Below are 23,349 nucleotides of genomic sequence, written 5' to 3'. Positions count from 1 at the left end.
GCTATCTTCTACAGAAGGTCGAAATTTAGCACGGACTTCACTGCGAGGTGCTGATAATAGTGTCCACATCGAAATCTTTAGAGATTCTTGTCGTATGTAAAGCATGCTAGCTGCAAGACACGATCAGTGTTGTCTGTGCATGATAGCAATGGAAATACTATCGATGAAAGCACTGCTAAAGGAGTATTACTAAACACAGGCTTCAAAAATTCCTTCACCACGGAAGAAGTAAATATTCCAGAATTAGAATAAAGAACAGCTGCCAACTTGAGTAACTCGGCAATAGATATCATCACAATAGTAAAATATCTTAAATCATTTAATGAAAACTAGTCTTCCGGTCCACTCTGTGTACCAACTAGATACCTATCAGTGTACGATAATGCAGTAGCACCATACTTAACTAACACTTACATCCGCTCGCTCGACGAAAGATCCGTACCCAAGGACTGGAGTCCCACAGGTCATACCAACATTCAGGAAACGTAGTTGGAGCAAGCCATCAAATTACAGGCCCATATCACAGACATCGAAGTGCAGCAGGATTTTGGAACAAATATTGTGTTCAAACATTATGAATTACCTCTAAGAGAACGGTCTATTGATACATAGTCAACACCGATTTAGTAAACATTCTTGTGAAAATAAGCTATCTCTTTACTCACACGACGTTTTGAGTGGTATCGACAAGGAATTTCAATTTGATTCCGTATTTCCAGATTTCCAGACGGCTTTTGACTCTGTACCTCACAAGCGCCGTGTAATCAAATTGCGTGCGTACGGAATATCGTCTCAGTTATGCGACTAGATTCACGATTTCCTGTCAGAGAGGTCACAGTTCCTAGTAATTTATGGTAAGTGATCGAGGTAAAAAGAAGTGCTTCCTGGCAATCCAGCGGGTGGTGTTAAAGGCCCTCCGCTGTTCTTTATTTATGTAAAAGATTTAGGAGATAATCTGAGCAGCCGTGTTAGGTTGTTGCGGATGATGCTGTCGTTTCTCGTCTATTAAAGACATCAGAATATCAAAACAAATTCACAATGATTCAGAAAAGGTAGCAGTATGGTGCGAAAATTGGCATTTGACCCCAGATTATCAATAGTGTGAATTCTCCCACATGAATGCTAAGAAGAATCTATCAGACTTCAGTTATACAACATATCAGTCAAATCTGAGGGTTGTAAATTCAATTAAGGAATTAAAATTTTGTGGGGAATGCGAACGAAAGACTGAATTTTATTGGTAGATAACCTGGAAACTGTTACAAATCTACTAAAGAGACTGCTTACACTACACTTGTCTTCCCTCTTTTGTAGTACTGGTGCACTGTCTGGGATCCTTACAAGATAGGGTTCACTGAGTACATCGAAAAAATTCAGAGAAGAGTAGCACCTTTTGTACTGTCGAGAAATAGTGGAGAGAGTGACCCGGACACAATACAGGACCTAGGGTGAACATCATTAAAACACAGACGTTTCTCGTTGCAGCGAAACTTCTCACGAAATTTCAGTCAACAACTTTGTCCTGCGAATGCGAATATATTTTGTTGATGCCGACCTAGATAGGGAGAAACGATCATCAAAATAAAATAAGGGATATCCGAGCTCACACATAAAGATACAGGTGCTCCTTTTTTCCAGGTGCTGTCCGAGATTGAAATAATAGAGGAATAACAGTGTCTCTCCCAGCCACATAATTGTGATTTACAGATTATCCAGGCAGATGTACATGTAATATACAATGCCCACAACATCCAAGAGTCAATAGTAAGAGTGGAAAGCCAAGGACAATAAGGCAGGGATGTAGGCCTTCACCGCTACTGTTCAATCTATACATCTAAGAAGCATTAACGGAAATAAAGATTCAAAAGTGGAAATAAAATTTAAGGTTGAAGGATATCAGTGACAAGATTCTCCAATGACATTTCTGTCCTGTGTGATGAAGAAGAATTACAGGATTTGCTGAATGGAATGAATAGTCTAATGATTTAGAATATGGACTCAGAGTAAATATAAGAAAGACGAAAGTAATGAGAAGTAGCAGAAATGAGAAAGCGGGAAACTCGACATCCGGACTGGTAATCACGAAAAGAACCAGAATGAGATTTTCACTCTGCAGCGGAGTGTGCGCTGATATGAAACTTCCTGGAAGATTAAAAGTGTAGAGCACTTGCCCTCGAAAGCCAAAGGTCCCGAGTTCGAGTCTCTGTCGGGCACACAGTTTTAATCTGCCAGGAAGTTTCACGAAAAGAACCAGTTAAGAAATTCTGCTACCTACTCAGGAAAGTAATCCATGATAGACGGAGCAAGAACGACATAGAAAGCGGACTAGTACTGACGAAAAGCGCTTTCCTGGCAAAGAGAAGTCTACTAGTATCAAACATAGCCCTTAATTTGAGGAAGAAATTTCTGAGAATGTATGGTAGTGAAACACGGACTGTGGGAAAGCCGGGACAAACGTTAATCGAAGCATTTGTGATGTGGTGCTACAGAGGAATGTTGAAAAGTAGGCAGACTGATAACGTAAGGGATAAGGAGATCGTCTGGACAATCGGGGAGGAAATGAGTACATCGGAAACACGATGGTGAGACATCTGTTAAGAAATCACGGAATAACCTCCGTAGGTTAGAGGGAACTGTAGATGGTAAAACTGTAGAGGAAGACAGAGATTGGAATACATTCGGCAAATAATTGAGGACGTCGACTGCAAGTGCTGCTCTGAGATGAAGAGTCTGGCACAGGAGAGGAATTCGTGAAACCTACTATGCAACAGTGCTATGGTCTTCAGTTGCTGTAGATCCTCAATTCGTGTTAGGACATAATACGGGATAATCTATTTAAGTGGTTTTAACAAAATAAAATAAAAAATAAAAAACTCCCATTTGTTACAGGAACCCTGACATAGAATTTCGGAAGTATTGTTTGTTATCAATAGCATCAGCAAGATATCAGCAATGTTTTGCTGTTTGTCATGAATACCACTTATGGGTATAACTTTTCAAGCAATCAGATTTAACTAGATTAAACTGAAATATAATACTTTCTCAGAAGACTGATGACTCAAAAAAAAAAAAAAAAAAAAAAAAAAGACAACAGATGCCGTGTATCAATCTCTAGGTAGTGTATGAGTGCCGTACAATAGTGAGACTATAAGCAAAATGAAGAAACGTGAAACTTTTAGACGTCCACTATGGTAAGCAATTTCAGTAGCCAGTGTAGCAAGTTGAACCAATGGATAGGAGGGTATTCTGTTGTGTTATATAAATAATATTATAACAACAAGTGTCTGAAATGAATCAAAAACGAAAGTAAAATGACTGCTAGTGGCAACAGGCTAGCTTACAACGATGATGGAGTATTCTTGTTCCATTTGACAGTTACCTAAATTTATTTCCGGCAAATAATGAAGATCCCATGAACTCACATTAGGAGCATTTCAAAACTAAAATTTCCACAAATAACCTCATCCTTTTTAATGTCATATTTTCCACGGTTCCAGATATAGAATCAATTCCGCGTCTCAAGTGTTAATGGTTTTGAATAAGAAAGATAAACGTAACGAATAATTGCTGATTCTGATAGCTTCCAGCACAGATGAACACATATGCCTGAACGGCAACAATGACGCTCTCAGAAGTGTTGTCATCGCATACTGATTTAAAATGAAAATACAGTTCCATCTCGAGTGACACACATTTACCTTGTTGCCTATTACCACGTTTCATCTGAGGCAGCTACGTCGATCAGGAACCGTAATCCGGCATCTGCTGAAAAACAACACATCCACCGTTAACAAATACCACCACCATACAAACAAGGATAACCAACGTCAGAATTCATCGATAGTGAACAATAAGTACCAACAGGTAGACAGACACCTTACAAAAATCAAGCTCGTCCGTATGTCATTCAGTCGCGTCATGCAACGTATTGGTCGAACCATACGTACTGTGGGGGATCTACGTATGGAGAATCTATGTACAGAGCATAAGCGCCACACACCCTTACAACAGCAGAGTGAATCTGCTATTGCAGAATTTCGCTTCTTGCAGTTGATCCTAAGCTGTAAAACAACACAGAGTTTCTGGGATAACTTTCCAGCTACTGGGGACAGAGTTAAGGGAAGCAGTTGAGATTAAATTAGCAAGTGAGCTTATAAACGGAGACCAAGGGTTTTCTTTAAAATCTGCCTGGACTTCCACTCTCCCCCTTGTCAAATAACAGAGGGACACTGTTAATATTACATTCTCACCCTTTGGTAAATCATAATCACCACTGATAGCTTCTAATGTTGGTCATCATTGACTGTGTAGTGGTGCTAGTTGTTTACGATTTGTGTGTTGTCTGTGTACATACAGTGTATTATGGTTCCTGGTTGGCGTAGCGCACTCTACCGAGGGCTTACGTTTTCTAGCACAGTGCCCTCTGGTAGCGTTTGTGGATTAAAAATTCTGATATATCAGCGGCTATAGAAAGTGTTACCCGGCTGCATTCTCGTAATTTTTTTGAACATTATATGCTTCACGAGAAACTCAAATCTGACACTGCTCGTGTCATTTATGTGCCAATCATGTTGAAAATCTGTAGACTGAACCAAGGTGACAGGACGATAGAAGACTGAAAAAGGTAAAACAACAAGTAACAAAAATTTAACATAATGTTGTTCTTACACTCTTGGAAATGGAAAAAAAGAACACATTCACACCGGTGTGTCAGACCCACCATACTTGCTCCGGACACTGCGAGAGGGCTGTACAAGCAATTATCACACGCACAGCACAGCAGACACACCAGGAACCGCGGTGTTGGAGGCCGAATGGCGCTAGCTGCGCAGCATTTGTGCACCGCCGCCGTCAGTGTCAGCCAGTTTGCCGTGGCATACGGAGCTCCATCGCAGTCTTTAACACTGGTAGCGTGGACGTGAACCGTATGTGCAGTTGACGGACTTTGAGCGAGGGCGTATAGTGGGCATGCGGTAGGCAGGGTGGACGTACCGCCGAATTGCTCAACACGTGGGGCGTGAGGTCTCCACAGTACATCGATGTTGTCGCCAGTGGTCGGCGGAAGGTGCACGTGCCCGTCGACCTGGGACCGGACCGCAGCGACGCACGGATGCACGCCAAGACCGTAGGATCCTACGCAGTGCCGTAAGGGACCGCACCGCCACTTCCCAGCAAATTAGGGACACTGTTGCTCCTGGGGTGAATGGAGGGACGAATGGAGGCGTGTCGTCTTCAGCGATGAGAGTCGCTTCTGCCTTGGTGCCAATGATGTTCCTATGCGTGTTTGGCGCCGTGCAGGTGAGCGCCACAATCAAGACTGCATACGACCGAGTCACACAGAGCCAACACCCGGCATCACGGTGTGGGGAGCGATCTCCTACACTGGTGATCGTCGAGGGGACACTGAATAGTGCACGGTACATCCAAACCGTCATCGAACCCATCGTTCTACCATTCCTAGACCGGCAAGGGAACTTCCTGTTCCAACAGGACAATGCACGTCCACATGTATCCCGTGCCACCCAACGTGCTCTAGAAGGTGTAAGTCACCTACCCTGGCCAGCAAGATCTCGGGATCTGTCCCCCATTGAGCATGTTTGGGACTGGATGAAGCGTCGTCTCACGCGGTCTGCACGCCCAGCACGAACGCTGGTCCAACTGAGGCGCCAGGTGGAAATGGCATGGCAAGCCGTTCAACAGGACTACATCCAGCATCTCTACGATCGTCTCCATGGGAGAATAGCTGCCGGCGTTGCTGCGAAAGATGGATATACACTGTACTAGTGCATGCTCTGTTGCCTGTGTGTATGTGCCTGTGGTTCTGTCAGTGTGATCATGTGATGTATCTGACCCCAGGAATGTATCAATAAAGTTTCCCCTTCCTGAGACAATGAATTCACGGTGTTCTTATTTCAATTTCCAGGAGTGTATAATAAGTTCGTTTGCGTGGTCATCATCCTCACTAAGTATAGAAATAATTGTTTTGTATAAACAGAAAGCACCTTCATTTTTGATGCAGAGTATTTTAATTCTTCCAGACGCTTTTCGCTTTTATTTTAAAATATCTTCAGTGGAATCTAGAATGGCACCGTTTTGTTTTGATATGAGATTGTAGATTATAAAACAGTTCACTTATTATTTGTTACGTAAGTAAGTGACTACTTACAGACATTCCAGTTTTTGGCTGGCATCTGCGTTACCCCTCACGTGGTCACAAGCTGGAGGTTGTACTATAATTTCACTTCCGAATCATAAACATATTTTGACGTTTCGAACTTTCTGATTGACAGGTTTCATGTTCTTTGCGCTAATTGCTGTGGCGCACCATTATTCTTCAGTCACTTTTCACATTAAGTCATTTCCCAGTTGTTTTATTTTTGTACAAGTTACCAGCCTATTACCTACATACAAAACAAAAACAATGCTGAAGAGAAAACAGTGTTGAATGGTCATGTATACTTAACAGAGAACTCAATCTTTACATTAATAGATAAAATATTAGAATAGCACCACAACATATGATTATTGTAATAATAATACCACGCAACTGCTTTCCCCACACTTTCCCATGAATCGCTCCAGAAAACATGTCTCAAGTCAGCTGAACCCCTAACTTTCCAACATTCTCTGACAATTGTTACACTCACATTCAACTTTCTACAGCTCGCCCTGACTGACCTCGCTCTCTCTTTCTCTCTCTCTGTCTCTCTCTCTCTCTCTCCCTCCCTCTCTCTCTCTCTCTCTCACACACACACACACACACACACACACACACACACACACACACACACACACACACACACGAGAGAGAGAGAGAGAGAGAGAGAGAGAGAGAGAGTGAGAGAGAGAGAGAGAGAGAGAGAGAGAGAGCAGATATCAACAGACTTTAGTTTTTGGCTTACATCTTTAGGTTTATCTACAGATGAGTAATAGTGTTCCACAGCAGTTAGCACAAAGAGCGTGGAAATTGTAAGGAAGGATGTCTGTAACGTGAAAATTTGCTTACTTTTCCTAAATGAATTTATAGTGCGACCTCCAGCATGTGACCATATGAGAGGAATGCAGATACCAGGAAAAACTAGAATAAATCGAGATTCCACTAAAGATGCTCTGAAGTTAAACACTATACGCGTCTGGAACAAATAAAATACATTGCAGTAAGAAAAGGACGTTTTTTAATTACAAAGAAGTATTGTTGTTCTTACGTGTATCAAATGATTTACTCTAATTTCTGGATGTACTATCATCTTCTCTCCCAAAATAAGTAGTCATTGTTTTCTAGTTGCCAAAGCAGGATGATTTTTGGTACTTATCACTTGAAGTTTGAGAACTTAACGGTTGATTATCAATAAAGAGACTGATATACATCTACGGTTTCATCACACAATTCTATATGTAGCACCACTGAACACCTGCTTAAGAGGAAAGCAATCTTCCTACGAATATTAACAAGGAGCGCGATACAGAAATTGATTAATATAAAACCCAGAGTGGGCCTGTCCAAGTAACCGTAAGCGAAAGCTCATTCAAGAGACCTCGAATAGAAGTGCCTCCAGCGTGTAGTTTGCACCTGGGCATGCAGCTGTTCGGTTTTTACCAAACTGTTCGAAGCAGCTATATTCTCAGATCTCAATTTAGTAGTGATGAAGAGTAGGCTGAAGTTTAAGAGACTAATAAGAAAGAGAAATTGCTCAAAGGAGTGTGATACGCTAGTATGTGTGCTGGAAAAGAAACTATGGAAAGTCAAGCTTGTACGTCCACCAACTCATTTCCTGTCAAACGCTTTAAACGGAGAAGAAGCGCGCAACATAAGAAAAATTATCAAAAGAGTAAAGGCGGTTCCATTCAGCAATGACCAGATGGAAAGAACGTTTACTCACACGGTCTGAGGATAGAAAGAAATGGATAATTATGCATTCATTGCAATTTGAAGTTTGAAACATCCAATGACTTCTGTTAAATAATTGAAGGTAACAAAAATTTCTTGAGCTCTAATAAATATGATAGTTATGTTTACTGTTTCTGTTCATCCTCAGCCCTCATCTTAGCAAATATTTTCGCTGGTAAATATTCTGTTCTTTTGTCAATTTGATCTGGCAAGCTTTGTACTACAGTATTTTGACACAGTAATTTACATTCTACATTGTTTACTGTGTTACAATATGTTGAATAAGTAATTAAACACATTTACATTTTTCTCGCCCAGTTTCGTTTGACAAATGCGATATACTCCCACTTGAGGCTCTATAGTCTATAAAGTTCTGATATGTTGCGGTACTATATGCAGACTTCAAAATTACGCTTGTAACGGAAGGTCTTTCAAGCAGACAGCTGTCACTGAATGACTTTTTCCGGAAAACCAGATAATCTAGATAATCATAGATGCTCGCAAAACGTCTCCGGTGACCTCACAGTGATCAAAAAGCACGGTGACTCGCTAGGCGAGGTGTCTGTCATTATCGCAGCAAGGTCTCGCAAACCTGTCCGATCTCTCGCGTGCCAACCGGCCGCACGTATCCGTGACTCCTGCAGTGCTGGAGCGAGCGGACATTCTTATTCGAAGTGACCGCCGGATCACAATCAAACATCTCGCTGCGCACCTGGACGTCACTGTTGGTAGTGCCGACACACTCGTCCACCAGTTGGGGACGAAACACCATTTGTGTGGAATTGATTGCGCATTACGAGGCTGATCGTGATAATATTTTGTTGAACACCTATTAGAGATGGAGCAAGACGTTGGGTTCGACGTCACCATTAAAGTGGTGCCATGCGAGCATACAGGACTTACCATTAATGTGGAATAAGGCCGTAGCATTGAACGGAGGTAATGCCGAAAAACATTCTTTTGTAGCCAGAAAAATGGGGAATTATATGGTGTTTGGAATCCTGAATAAAACTTAACGGTTTTCAGAATGTTCCTCGTACAATTATGGTGATTAAGCTACATGTCTTGCACGAACGGCAGATCTGAAATTAGTTTTTACTGAGGCAATGGGTTTTGTATGTTCTCGACGCACTTTGATCTATGGTCGTAATTAATTACGCTACTGGCCATTAGAATTGCTACACCACGAAGATGACGTGCTACAGACGCGGAATTTAACCGTCAGGAAGAAGATGCTGTGATATGCAAATGATTAGCTTTTCGGCGCATTCAAACAAGGTTAGATCCGATGGCGACACCTACAACGTGCTGATATCAGGAAAGTTTCCAACCGATTTCGCCGGCAGGGGTGGCCGAGCGGTTCTGGACGCTACAGTCTGGAACCGCGCGACCCTTACGGTCACAGGTTCGAATCCTGCCTCGGGCATGAAAGGTTAGTTAGGTATAAGTAGTTCTAAGTTCTAGAGGACTGATGACCTCAGAAGTTAAGTCCCATAGTGCTCAGAGCCATTTGAGCCATTTATGAACCAACCGATTTCTCATACAACAACAGCAGTTGACCGGTGTTGCCTGGTGAAACGTTGTTGTGATGCCTCGTGTAAGGAGGAGAAATGCGTACCATCACGTTTCCGACTTTGATAAAGGTCGTATTGTAACCTATCGCGATTGCGGTTTATCTTATCGCGACATTTCTGCTCGCGTTGGTCTTGATCCAATGACTGTTAGCAAAATATGGAATCAGTGGGTTCAGGAGGGTAATACGGAACGCCGTGCTGGATCCCAACGGCCTCGTATCACTAGCAGTCGAGATGACAGGCATCTTATCCGCATGGCTGTAACGTATCGTGCAGCCACGTCTTGATCCCTGAGTCAGCTGATGGAGACGTTTGCAAGACAACAACCATCTGCAAGTACAGTTCGACGACGTTTGGACCAGCACGGATTATCGGCTCGGAGACCCTGGCTGCGGTTACCCTTGACGCTACTTCGCACGCAGGAGAGCCTGCGATGCTGTAATCAACGACGGATCTGGATGCACGATGGCAAAACGTCATTTTTTTTTCGGATGAATCTAGGTTTTGTTTACAGCATCATGATGGTCGCATTCCTGTCTGGCAACATCGCGGTGAACGCATATTCAAAGCGTGCGTTCGCTATCGCCATACTGGCGTATCACCCGGCGTGAAGGTATGGGTAGCCATTGGTTACACGTCTGTCACCTCTTGTTCGCATTGACGGCACTTTGAAAAGTGGACGTTACATTTCAGATATGCTACGCCCCGCCCGCATCTCGTGGTCATGCGGGAGCGTTCTCGCTTCCCAAGCCCGGGTTCCCGGGTTCGATTCCCGACGGGGTCAGGTTTCTGTGCTTTGTGATGGCTGGGTGTTGTGTGATGTCCTTTGGTTAGTTAGGTTTAAGTAGTTCTAAGTTCTACGTGACTGATGACCATAGATGTTAAGTCCCATAGTGCTCAGAGCCATTTGAACCATTTTCCTACGACCCATGGCTCTACCCCTCAGCCGGCCGAAGTGGCCGAGCGGCTCTAGGCGCTACAGTCAGGAGCCGCGCGACCGCTACGCTAGCAGGTTCGAATCCTGCATCGGGCATGGATGTGCGTTGTCATTAGGTTAGTTAGATTTAAGTAGTTCTAAGTTCTAGAGGACTGATGCACACAGCAGTTAAGTCCCATAGTGCTCAGAGCCATTTGAACCATTTTTCTACCCTTCATCGATCCCATGTTGCAGGTCATGTACGCGCCTTTCTGGATACAGAAAATGTTCGATTGCTGCTCTGGCCAGCACTTTCTCCAAATCTCTCACCAATTGAAAACATCTGGTGGCCGCGCAACTGGCTCGTGGCAATACGCCAGTCACTCCTCTTGATGAACTATAGTATCGTATTTAAGCTTCATGGGCAGCTGTACCTGTGCACGCCATCCAAGCTCTGTTTGACTCAATGCCTAGGCATATCAAGGTCGTTATTACCGCCAGAAATGGTTGTTCTGTGTACTGATTTCTCAGGATCTATACAGCCAAATTGCGTGAAAATGTAATCATATGTCAGTTCTAGTATCATATATTTGTCCAATGAATACCCGTTTATCATCTGCATTTTTTCTTGGTGTAGCAATTTTAATGGCCAGCAGTGTAGTAGTGATTACAACGAAGTGTTTTTGGTGAAAATAGTTATGTGAAACTAGATGCTATAGTTCTTGCTTCGACTCAGACCTCCAAATTTCTTTATAAGTCTATTTTACAATGTCTCAGAAGATAAAACTTGCTGTGTTCTCTCATCTGACTTGGTGGTGTTATCCCTTCAAAATATATTATATAAGTGCGAATAGGATGTGGTTCTGCCTCAATAAATATTAATATTATAGGGCAAAATTTGTATAAGTGAGACAGGGACTAAAGACTTTACCTCACAATGACAGGTGGCACAGAAAATTTTAGTAAAACAACTGCCATGAAAGTAGGTGGATGATATCATGTACTTTTAGTTTGAAACCGTAAGTGTCTATCGTATTATAACAAAACTAATTTTTTTTATTATTGGAAAATTTAGGCCATGATGAACGACAAGCAAGACATCTGCAAAATTCAGTTATACAAATCAAACTTTCATAAAAATGGCGGAGATTCAACAAAACTGTATCTCACTTCCCTTAGTTTGTCATGCTTAGTTTTTTGGACAGATAAATGTAATGTAGCGCTTGTAAATAGATTAAAAGGTCTCATTTGTTTCGCTGCGTAATCGGATATTGGCCACTGGAAACAGACAATCCAGGAATATCTGTCTGGTGTGATTTACGGTAGAAATACCACATAAATCCAGCCATGGCGCATACAGGTGCTAGACAGTTATATGAAGAATTCTAATGAAGTCTTATTCAGGCACTCAAGAGGTCACTTACATCGACCGTTTATAGAGCATCATTTCAGATTCCTCGTCATTGCTAGTGTTACATCGCTATACGAAATATAGAACTGCATGTAGAGGCGTTCGTGAAGACCTAGTCGTCAACGGAACATTCGAACTGAATCTTCTTTCCTTCTTCCCTCGTTTATTGCCTACATTTCACAGAGACAAAATGTTAACTAATGTTGTAGTTGTGTTTGACTTTTCTATGTAATTGTAGTTTACGCATTAATCTGCTTTGCTACACTAGAACTTGATTGCGGTTACCGATAGCAAGAGAGGTCGAGGGCTCAATGAAAAGGTTTCAGCACATTGTGTTTTGAGATGGCAGTCAAAATATAGGTCCAAGGATCGTGTACTTGTAATGCAACCCATTGTTTCCCTTGTATTTAACAAAAGACGATTTAAAATTTCGCCGAATCGCAAATAGTATTGAGAAGCCTATCAGACGTGATAATTAGGAAAATTGGATGTACCAGTTACAAGCATTCTTAAAGGAAACTGGGGGAACAGAGTGCGCTCAGATTACTGTTTTGACAAATTCATAATAGGGCAAGTAACTAACCTAAACGGAAGTGCATGTAACGTAACTGTAGTTTCTCAACTTTTACTGTACTACATAAATCAAAATAAAAAGAAACAGTATAAATGACTTAACAACAAATATATCGAAGACAGAATTGCTCACGATCTCCTCCTGATGGGCTAGTTACCCGCAGTTGTTGCCAATTTCTGCGTTTGTGAAGGGAAGGTTGTATCAAATACATGTGTGTGAAAATAGCTGCCACTTGAATTACGTGCCAGTTTATGTTAGAAAATCAGGATATGGAAATCTGTTTTATGGAATAATTGAGTGTGTATTTACTTCAATTTCAAATTTCAACAACTTTTAAAATAATCTCTTCTTAGGACAGTAGTCATCACAGACATACTCTTTGTGTGTCTTTTCTTCAGCGCATGAAGCATGATTGGAAGCAGAGCACCCAACGTACGTGTACACAGTTGGGGAGCCGTTGTGTCCGAGCGGTTCTAGGCGCTACAGTCTGGAACCGCGCGATTGCTACGGTCGCAGGTTCGAATCCTTCCTCGGGCATGGATGTGTGTGATGTCCTTAGGATAGTTAGGTTTAAGTAGTTCTCAGTTTTAGGGAGGGTGAACGTGGTCTAGGGGTAGCATCTCTGATTCATAATCAAAACGTCTTCGGTCCCGGGTTAGATCCGCGCCAGTGCCTAAATTTTGATAAACAATCAGCACTGGCGGCCGAAGACTTCCGGCATAAGAAGTCAGCTTCATTCTGCCAACGGCCTTGTGGAAAAGGACGGAGGAGCGGATAGAGGTTCAGGGCATTCTCTTGTCCTAGGGGTGGGACATTGCCCCTAAAGGCGAAAGAATCAGCAATGATCAACGACATGAGGACGCAGAAGGCAATGGAAACCACTGCATTAAAGACACGTAACGTGTATCCACAGGACATGTGGCCTGTAGTTGAAGAAGTGTCATGATGATCTCTCCATTGGTAAAAGATTCCGGAATAGTCCCCCATTCGGATCTCCGGGAGGGGACTGACAAGGGAGAGGTTACCATGAGAAAAAGATTGAATAATCAACGAAAGGATAGTGTTCAACGAGTCGGGGCGTGGAATGTCAGAAGCTTGAACGTGGTAGGGAAACTAGGAAATCTGAAACGGGAAATGCAAAGGCTCGATATACATATAGTAGTGGTCAGTGAAGTGAAGTGGAAGGAAGACAAGGATTTCTGGTCAGATGAGTATCGGGTAATATCAACAGCAGCAGAAAATGGTATGACAGGTGTAGCATTCGTTATGAATAGGAAGGTAGGGCAGAGGGTCTGTTACTGTGAACAGTTCAGTGACCGGGTTGTTCTAATCAGAATCGACAGCAGACCAACACCGACAACGGTAGTTCAGGTATACATGCCGACGTCGCAACCTGAAGATGAACAGATAGAGAAAGTGTATGATGATATTGAAAGGGTAATGCAGTTTGTAAAGGGGGACGAAAATCTAATAGTCATGGGCGACTGGAATGCAGTTGTAGGGGAAGGAGTAGAAGAAAAGGTTACAGGAGAATATGGGCTTGGGACAAGGAATGAGAGAGGAGAAAGACTAATTGAGTTCTGTAACAAGTTTCAGCTAGTAATAGCGAATACCCTGTTCAAGAATCACAAGAGGAGGAGGTATACTTGGAAAAGTCCGGGAGATACGGGAAGATTTCAATTAGATTACATCATGGTCAGACAGAGATTCCGAAATCAGATACTGGATTGTAAGGCGTACCCAGGAGCAGATATAGACTCAGATCACAATATAGTAGTGATGAAGAGTAGGCTGAAGTTCAAGACATTAGTCAGGAAGAATCAATACGCTAAGAAGTGGGATACGGAAGTTCTAACGAATGACGAGATTCGTTTGAAGTTCTCTAACGTTATAGATACAGCAATAAGGAATAGCGCAGTAGGCAGCACAGGAAAACAGAGGTACAAAGAAGGTAGCTGCGAAGAAACCATGGGTAATAGAAGAAATACTTCAGTTGATTGATGAAAGGAGGAAGTACAAACATGTTCCGGGAAAATCAGGAATACAGAAATACAAGTAGCTGAGGAATGAAATAAATAGGAAGTGCAGGGAATCTAAGACGAAATGGCTGCAGGATAAATGTGAAGACATCGAAAAAGAATGATTGTCGGAAGGACAGACTCAGCTTACAGGAAGGTTGTTTTGACAACAACCTTTGGTAACATTAAAAGTAACGGTGGTAACATTAAGTGTGCAACGGGAATTCCAATGTTAAATGCAGAGGAGAGAGCAGATAGGTGGAAAGAATACATTGAAAGCCTCTATGAGGGTGAAGATTTGTCTGATGTGATAGAAGAAGAAACAGGAATCGATTTAGAAGACATTGGGGATCCAGTATTAGAATCGGAATTTAAGATAGCTTTGGAGGACTTACGGTCAAATAAGGCAGAAGGGATAGATAACATTCCTTCAGAATTTCTAAAATCATTAGGGGAAATGGCAACAAAACGAGTATTCATGTTGGTGTGTAAAATATATGAGTCTGGCGACATACCATCTGACTTTCGGAAAAGGATCATCCACACAATTCCGAAGGCGGCAAGAGCTGACAATTGCGAGAATTATCGCACAATTAGCTTAACAGCTCATGCATCGAAGCTGCTTACAAGAATAACATACAGAAGAATGGAAAAGAAAATTGAGAATGCGCTAGGTTACGATCAGTTTGGCTTTAGGAAAAGTAAAGGCACGAGAGAGGCAATTCTGACGTTACGGCTAATAATGGAAGCAAGGCTAAAGAAAAATCAAGACACGTTCATAAGATTTGTCGACCTGGAAAAAGCGTTCGACAATATAAAATGGTGCAAGCTGTTCAAGATTCTGAAAAAAGTGGGGGTAAGCTATAGAGAGAGACGGGTCATATACAATATTTACAACAACCAAGAGGGAATAATAAGAGTGGACGATCAAGAACGAAGTGCTCGTATTAAGAAGGGAGTAAGACAAGGCTGCAGCCTTTCGCCCCTACTCTTCAATTTGTACATCGAGGAAGCAATGATGGAAATGAAAGAAAGGTTCAGGAGTGGAATTAAAATACAAGGTGAAAGGATATCAATGATAAGATTCGCTGATGACATTGCTACCCTGAGTGAAAGTGAAGAGGAATTAAATCATCTGCTGAACGGAAAGAACAGTCTAATGAGTACACAGTATGGTTTGAGAGTAAATCGGAGAAAGACGAAGGTAATGAGAAGTAGTAGAAATGAGAACAGCGAGAAACTTAACATCAGGATTGATGGTCACGAAGTCAATGAATTTAAGGAATGCTGCTACCTAGGCAGTAAAATAACCAATGACGGATGGAGCAAGGAGGACATCAAAAGCAGACTCGCTATGGCAAAAAAGGCATTTCTGGCCAAGAGAACTCTACTAATATCAAATACCGGCCTTAATTTGAGGAAGAAATTTCTGAGGATGTACGTCTGGAGTACAGCATTGTATGGTAGTGAAACATGGACTGTGGGAAAACCGGAACAGAAGAGAATCTAAGCATTTGAGATGTGGTGCTATAGACGAATGTTGAAAATTAGGTGGACTGATAAGGTAAGGAATGAGGAGTTTCTGCGCAGAATCGGAGAGAAAAGGAATATGTGGAAAACACTGATAAGGAGAAGGGACAGGATGATAGGACATCTGCTAAGGGAATGACTTCCATGATATTAGAGGTAGCTGCAGAGGGCAAAAACTGTAGAGGAAGACAGAGATTGGAATACGTCAAGCAAATAATTGAGGACGTAGGTTGCATGTGCTACTCTGAGATGAAGAGGTTAGCACAGGAAAGAAATTTGTGGCGGGCCGCATCAAACCAGTCAGCCAGTCAGTAGTTCTATGGACTGATGAACACAGCAGTTAAGTCCCATAGAGCTCAGAGCCATTTTTTTGTACACAGTTTTTACAACGTCCATGTTCTTTACTATGTCCAGTTAGTGATTCCATTGCTCCATCATCGTAATCATCGCCACTGATTTCATCAAAAATGTTTGAACCATCCGATACTTCCGGTGGCTCAGATTTTTCATTTCAGATTTTCCTTTAATTCTTCTGTGGCTGTTTGGTAACGCATCTACGTGCAACTTCCACATTCTTTCACTTCAGTCCGTACTATTGTTTTCCCTCTTTCCTTACTTTCTTCTTCATTTCTTTCATATTGCTGTGGGTGCACTTCTGTTCTCTTTCAGCGAATCATTACACCAATCTGCCCTTACATACTGTATTAATGCGATCTGATTCCGTATGTTAAACAGTTATCGTTCAAATGACTTTGAGCACAATGGAAAGTAACTTCTGGGGTAATCAGTCCCCTGGTACTTAGAACTACTTATACATAACTAACCTAAGGACATCAGACACGTCCATGCACGAGGCACGATTCGAACCTGCGACCGTAGCGGACGCGTGGTTGCAGACTGTAGCGCCTAGAACCCCTCGGCCACTCCAGCCAGCTAAACTGTTATATTTAGTAATCAGATTAGTACAATGATACACTAAATTAAATATTTTAATAACATATTCAAATAAAAGTAAAGACTGTAAGCTTACCTTCTTATTTTTGTCTTCTGTAAATACCAAGAAACTGGACAGTTTTACCTAAATCATGCTTTTCCTTTTCGCAACTGTAATGACACTTGTCTTTCTGTGCCTGTCTAAGAGACAGGCAGAAAAAGGCGGCAGCAATGATCACATTGACCATATTAGTTTTAAAGGCACCATGGCCAGGTCAAGGCGTCCGCGTTGCAGTATATGTTTTATGCAGGCATTCACTTGGAGTTTCCAACAGGATTATTGAAATGGCGTGGCTAGAGACGCGAGTGATCCGACTAGACAGCACAATGATTCGCGGTCCAGTCTCAATGGCCCTGCGCCCACTAAAATCGCACCTTTCGTCGGCGTTGTGTTAACATGCGAACATGTACTTGTCGTCCATTGTGGAGGCCCGTGTTCAGCAATGTGCGTTGAACATTGTGCTCCGAAACTTCCAGCCTGTGCACTGCAACCTGCCCTCAGATCTGCCAGAGATTGCAACATATCCTTATTTACAGAATGAGCAAGCCGCCGACATCCACTGTCTTTGATCAGCATATACGAGTACGTCCAATGCATTTTCGCCAACTCTTAACTTCACTGCCTTCAACCATACAATATAAACCTTTTATTGCCACGACGATGATGTTGATCTCTTTGCCTAGGGCATGATGAGTTAACTTAGGTTTATGTTGCTTTAGATAACAAAAACAATGAATTTGTTCCTGGTATAGTAATCATACTTGAATACCACTGGGTCGAACGTCGGTGTTGCGATCTAAATAAATTTCTCCACATCTACAGATTGTTAAAGTTCAATATAATGTTTGTAGCACTTTATCACACTTAGTGAATGAAGACTTGTAATTCGAATCGATCAAGTGGTTAGCGAACAGAAGTTAGTTCGAGCAGCGAATGTAGTGGTTGCCTAATACAAAATATAATTAAAATAACAAAAAGAAACGGTTAATGTTTACTGCTTAAATTGTTCGAAATAAATCAGCAGTATCGCAGTAAAATGCAACACTGATAAACAAGCGATGTAAAGAGCCTAAGCCTTGACTAGCATTCTAATCAACAGAGTCTCACTAGCTAAATGAGTAATAGACTCAGTGCAAATAATTCCTGTCCAGTCTGGCTTAAGTCGCGATAAATATAAGTTCCACTGTACTACTCAGATTTTTACAAGTCCCACTAAACTACTGCGTACTATCTATAAAAATCGAGACTGCCGTTTAGGTAATACTTTTTAAGTCCAAAACGCCAGCAACTATACCACCGCCCAAACCGACATAGGTGTTGGTTGTACAATTACGCCTGGAATAGTGCGAAAGAGGCAAGATGGCACCCTTTCTCGATCAATTCCAAGCATCTACGCCACTTAACCACTTAGAGCAACCGCGAGCTTTATTTTACAATTGTTTATGCAATAATGCAATTTTAAATCTGGCTGTGCCATTAGATGCCCACTGAAATTAGAATAAAATGGCTTATCGTACTCGAGTCTGAACGAAGCAGATTGTCCACAAATTAAACTTAAGGAAATGCATATTTTTACTGCAGTTGTCAAATTGAGTTTATGCATTCTGTGTCTTCAATAACTATTGTACCGTGTATAAATATAAGGGATCTCGTTCTTAAAGGAACTAACCTATTCATTTGATTTTTACAGGCAGACTTTTTAAGCTCAAACAATTTTTGAATATCAATTAAACAAATTAGCTTACGAAATAAATGTGGTTTCCTGGAAAAGGATAAAAGAACACATTGACACCGGTGTGTCAGACCCACCATACTTGCTGCGGACACTGCGAGAGGGCTGTACAAGCAATGATCACACGCACAGCACAGCGGACACACCATGAACCGCGGTGTTGGCCGTCGAATGGCGCTAGCTGCGCAGCATTTGTGCACCGCCGCCGTCAGTGTCAGCCAGTTTGCCGTGGCATACGGAGCTCCATCGCAGTCTTTAACACTGGTAGCATGCCGCGACAGCGTGGACGTGAACCGTATGTGCAGTTGACGGACTTTGAGCGAGGGCGTATAGTGGGCATGCGGGAGGCCGGGTGGACGTACCGCCGAATTGCTCAACACGTGGGGCGTGAGGTCTCCACAGTACATCGATGTTGTCGCCAGTGGTCGGCGGAAGGTGCACATGCCCGTCGACCTGGGACCGGACCGCAGCGACGCACGGATGCACGCCAAGACCGTAGGATCCTACGCAGTGCCGTAGGGAACCGCACCGCCACTTACCAGCAAATTAGGGACACTGTTGCTCCTGGGGTATCGGCGATGACCATTCGCAACCGTCTCCATGAAGCTGTGCTACAGTCCCGCACACCGTTAGGCCGTATTCCGCTCATCCCCCAACATCGAGCACCCCGCCTCCAGTGGTGTCGCGACAGGCGTGAATGAAGGGACGAATGGAGACGTGTCGTCTTCAGCGATGAGAGTCGCTTCTGCCTTGGTGCCAATGATGGTCGTATGCGTGTTTGGCGCCATGCAGGTGAGAGCCACAATCAGGACTGCATACGACCGAGGCACACAGGGCCAATACCGGCATCATGGTGTGGGGATCGATCTCCCACACTGGCCGTACACCTCTGGTGATCGTCGAGGGGACACTGAATCGTGCACGGTACATCCAAACCGTCATCGAACCCATCGGTCTACCATTCCTAGACCGGCAAGGGAACTTGCTGTTCCAACAGGACAATGCACGTCCGCATGTATCCCGTGCCCCCCAACGTGCTCTAGAAGGTGTAAGTCAATTACCCTGGCCAGCAAGATCTCCGGATCTGTCCCCCATTGAGCATGTTTGGGACTGGATGAAGCGTCGTCTCACGCGATCTGCACGTCCAGCACGAACGCTGGTCCAACTGAGGCGCCAGGTGGAAATAGCATGGCAAGCCGTTCCACAGGACTACATCCAGCATCTCTACGATCGTCTCCATGGGAGAATAGCAGCCTGCATTGCTGCGAAAGGTGGATATACACTGTACTAGTGCCGACATTGTGCATGCTCTGTTGCCTGTCTGTATGTGCCTGTGGTTCTGTCAGTGTGATCATGTGATGTATCTGACCCCAGGAATGTGTCAATAAAGTTTCCCCTTCCTGGGACAATGAATTCACGGTGTTCTTATTTCAATTTTCAGGAGTGTATATTACACTGCCAGCAAGGTGTAATTAATTAAATAATACACTATGTAAGTGACTCAGTCAAATTGTATTGGCGAGCACAGCAATGTCGTCGGTAAATACGTTTTGTAAACTAAAATTTATGAACGTTATTATTTACTTACAAAATTGTTGTTAAAAGAATTTTCTTCACGCTGTGACTCCTTCCACACATTATTTCCATAGCATTATTTTCATAACATATTCCTTTTCTCCCGGCGTATAGCACACTGTTGTAACTTTATGACGTCACATCCTGGTAATAGATTTGACAGTCACATGGCACTAGCGATTCCGTTCCTCGGCCACCACGCCATCCACCCAGCCAGTAGTATTGCATCACAGGCAACCATTCAGTACGTATTAAATTGTGTCACAGCGCTTCTTACAGGCCAGATGGATGAAAAAGTTCAAAGAAAGGCAGCCCGTTTTTTACTGTTGCGAAATATGGGTGAAAGTGTCACAGAAATGATGCAGGATTTGGGCTGGAAATCGATAAAAGAAAGGCGTTTTTCGTTGCGACAGAATCTTCTCACGAAATTCCAATCACCAACTTTCTCTTCAGAATGCGAAAATATTTTGTTGACACCGACCTACATAGGAAGGAACGATCACCACGATCAAATAAGGGAAATAAGAGCTCGTACGGAAAGATATAGGTTCCACGAGATTGGAATAGTAGAGAATTGTGAAGGTGGTTCGATGAACTCTCTGCCAGACACTTAAATGTGATTTGCAGAGTATCCATATAGATGTAGATGTCACGAATGTAGCATGTGAACTGTCACCCAACTCTACCATTTCCGAGATGCTTGTTCCCAGGGGCTGGGCTTTAGTAATCTGACCTTTGTCAGAAATTCTTATGTGAAAGAATTTCTCTATTTGCATCTCCTGTCGTAGATAGAATCATTCCCATTCGTCTCTGCTTTGGTTATATACTTTTCTTAGCACATCATGTGCCCGCAATGCCACCACATTGAGTTCAGTCTCAAGGAAGGTGGTGGTCAGAGTGTTCTGGTGCGTATGGTCACCTAAACGTGGATATTTTCTGCTCTGGCCTGGAATACACACTTGTTTATGTGGTATTACAATATGCCCGCGATGACAGTTTACACCGCGAGACCTATGTCAGACGTGTGCGCTGTGAATTTCACACCCAGGAGGTTGTCATAGTAGTGAGCAACAGCCATGATACGCCAGTAATTAGCCGTGCCTATTTTAAAAGCACCATTAAGAACAGCCAAAGTATGCTCTTACACAAGGACGTTAATAGCGTCTGAATCGCATCACTTACATCGCCCTCCATACTACGACCCTCGCCTGAGCAGTTAGTAATTCGCGCCTTTGGTGGGGCGCCTGTCCGTGCGCCGGTGAAAGAACGTAGGGTGTCGGCCAGCACAGGGCCGGCGAATGGCGTAGGCAGGGGTGGCAGGGAGCGGAGCTGGCCGGGATGGCCTCTTTGATCATTACCGGGCCAGCCGGGGGCTGGAATATCGCGCCATTCGGCCGCATAATCCGATAGCGGGCGTGCCGGGCGCCGGTAATGCAATACGGCGGCCTAAACGAGCGCGCCAGTACAGGACCTCATCCCCACCGCGTCGCCGACGCCGGCCTTTAGGGCGCAGCGACACACTTAACTCGCACCAACTACGAGCCACCGCCTCCTCAACGGCGTCATGTTCTCCGCGTGGGAACTTCATCAGCGGCGGTGGCTGCGGCTGTTTGCCGCTAAGCGGGCTGCGCTCCTTCCATTGTGCCTTCCTTCCCTCTGGTAGTCCTTGCCCACCTGCTCTACAGCACCGATGGCTATACTGTTGAAGCCACGTATTTCGGTGATCGCGTGATGGCCGCCGTAATGACGAGCCCATTTTGTAGTCACCTAGTCATTTTTACAGATATCCACCGTATAGCGTAAAGGGTGATTCAGCTGCCCCTACCAATATCGTTTTATGCGACCCCACATGACTGAAGAACGTGGATGGCTAGTTCACCCTGGTGATTTGTCGAAATGCTTGTTGTCAAAATGTTGCAGAATAAAGCCGGCCGGTGTGGCCGAGCGGTTCTAGGCACTACAGTCTGGAACCGCGCGACCGCTACGGTCGCAGGTTCGAATCCTGCCTCGGGCATGGATGTGTGTGGTGTCCTTAGGTTAGTTAGGTTTAAATAGTTCTAAGTTCTAGGGGACTGATGACCTCAGAAGTTAAGTCCCATAGTGCTCAGAGCCATTTTTTGCAATATATACAAAGATATCATAGATCTGTTTGACTACTATTGTTTATGAAACTACTTTAGCACATTAACACAGTACGTCATACGTTGATTTCTTCACTGGGTTATATGCCAGGCAGTTTTTTTACACAATTCCCATTTCGATATGTCCTGTTAATTTCGAAGTTTCAGATGGTGAAACACACGTTTCTGAACCATTCAGGAAAGATTAAGTACTATAAACGGAATAAACTTACAGAGACGTCGAAAATCCGTATTATTACATCACCAATTACACAAGGAATGTTTGGAGACACTTGAATGAGTGTGGCAGAAATAAGTCATCTTGTGTCAAGAATACAGTGTAACACATGACCAATCCTAACTTGTATGTTTTACATTATGATTCCATTTGATATCAGCCACCTGATGCTCTGAGAGCGAAATTAAATTGATTACGTGGCTGTCGCCTGTCTGGATACTACGCCTGATACGGATGTAGTGTGGGCTGCATAAATACAACCGGTAGGAGCAGTTGAATCACACTGCATATGCACCATTGTATTTTAAATATGACTACCAGTCGTACTTTTACTGTTCCGTTCACGAATGCTGTGTTACAAGGGCTACTACGTAAGATCGAATTTCAGTGATTTTAGCGTCACAGTCACTCCTTGAGACGTTTGCAGCAGAAAGAAATAAAGTAAATTTCATCGTCGTTCTTTTTATTTATTCTGACTGGTTTCAGTTGTCCTAGAAAACTCTTACTAAATCTACAGTAGAAATAATGCAATAAACGTTCAGAGAATTTTATGTAACTCAACTGTGTCATAAATCAGTGACAAAATGTGTCTACTGTAATCCTAGAAATATTCATTGAGCTAATACTCCTTCTGGTCTGTGATCATGTGTAACCGAATTAACTACATAGGGCGACGAAACAACATGATTCCCTCCAAGCCTGACAGCATCTTCAATTCATCGTATATCATAATATAAGAAAGATTCACAGTATCGTTCTGCTATATTGCACATAAAAGA

The sequence above is a fragment of the Schistocerca gregaria genome, chromosome 2, assembly GCF_023897955.1.
Source record: "Schistocerca gregaria isolate iqSchGreg1 chromosome 2, iqSchGreg1.2, whole genome shotgun sequence".
In the NCBI taxonomy this organism is placed as follows: Eukaryota; Metazoa; Arthropoda; class Insecta; order Orthoptera; family Acrididae; genus Schistocerca; species Schistocerca gregaria.
The sequence above is the reverse complement of the archived record's forward strand: the minus strand, read 5'-3'. Positions refer to the sequence as shown.